Source organism: Propithecus coquereli, unplaced genomic scaffold (assembly GCF_000956105.1).
Source record: "Propithecus coquereli isolate 6110/MARCELLA unplaced genomic scaffold, Pcoq_1.0 Scaffold5, whole genome shotgun sequence".
Classification (NCBI taxonomy): Eukaryota; Metazoa; Chordata; class Mammalia; order Primates; family Indriidae; genus Propithecus; species Propithecus coquereli.
The window spans coordinates 21,067,697-21,069,072 of NW_012150840.1; the positions used below are offsets into that span (position 1 = coordinate 21,067,697).

At 35.2% G+C, this 1,376-nt stretch overlaps 1 protein-coding gene across 1 annotated transcript in view; it reads right to left on the minus strand.

The window, feature by feature from the left end:
- Positions 1-1,376, minus strand: part of STON2 (stonin 2) — a 158,197-nt gene that overhangs the window by 102,935 nt on the left and 53,886 nt on the right. The gene's annotated exons all lie outside the window — the stretch shown is intronic.

Below are 1,376 nucleotides of genomic sequence, written 5' to 3' on the forward strand. Positions count from 1 at the left end.
TGAAAAAAATTAAAAGGAAAATTCAAAAATATCTTGAGACAAATGAAAATGGAAACACAACATAACAAAACTTATGAGATAGAGCAAAAGCAGTTCTAAGACAAAAATTCATAATAATAAATGCATATATCAAAAAAGAGAAAGATCTCAAATAAACAGCTTTAACATTATGCCTCAAGGAAACAGAAAAAGTTGAATAAACTACTCCCAATGTCAGCAGAAGGAAAGAAATAATAAAGATCAAAGCAGAAATAAATAGAGACTAGAAAAACAATACAAAAGATCAATGAAACTAAGAGTTGGTATTTTGAAAAAATAAACTTTTAGCTAGACTAAGAAAAAAGAAGACTTAAATAAATAAAATCAGTAATGAAAAAGAAGACATTGTAACTGATACCACAGAAATACAAAGGATTATAACAAGGCCGGGCGGGGTGACTCACGCCTATAATTCTAGCACTCTGAGAGGATGAGGCGGGAGGATCACTTGAGCTTAGGCGTTCGAGACCAGCCTGAGCAAGAGCAAGACCCCATCTCTACTAAAAATAGAAAAATTAGCCAGGTGTGGTGGCGTGTGCCTGTGGTCCCAGCTATCAGGAGGCTGAGGCAGGAAGATCATTTGAGTTCAGGAGTCTGAGGTTGCAGTGAACTATGATCATGCCTCTGCACTCTAGCTCAGGCAACAGAGATCTATTTCTCCCATGCCCCCAGGGAGACCCTGTCTCGAAAAAACCAAAAAGACAAAATATAGCAAGTGTTGGTGAGGACATGAAAGTGAAATGCTAGCACACTGCTGGTGAGAACGTAAATTAGTACAGCTGTTATGGAAAACTGTATGGCAGTTACTCAAAAAACTAAAAATGGAATTACCATATGATCCAGCAACCACACTTCTGGATATTTACCCAAAAAAGCTTTGAAATCAGGATGTCAAAGAAATGTCTGCATTTCTATTTTCATTGCAGGAATATGCATAATACACAAGTTATATAATCAACCTTAGTGTCCATCAATAGATAAATGAATAAAGAAAATGTGGTGTATACAAAATGGAATACTACATAGCTTTTAAAAAGAAATTTTGTCATTTGCAAAAACATGGATGGGATTGGAGAACATTATGCTAAGTGAAATAAGCCAGGCACAGAAAGATAAATATACCATGTGTTCTCACTTATAGGTGGAATCTAAAACAATGAAACTCAAACAGAGAGTAGAATGGTAGTTTTCAGAGCCTGGGGCAAGGGAGAAAAAGAAAGATAATGGTCAAAGGGCATAAAGCCTCGATTAGGAGTAATAAACTTTTTTCTTTGAAATATATTGCACAGAACAGTGAATATAATAAATAATAATGTCCTTCAGATTTCAAAATCACT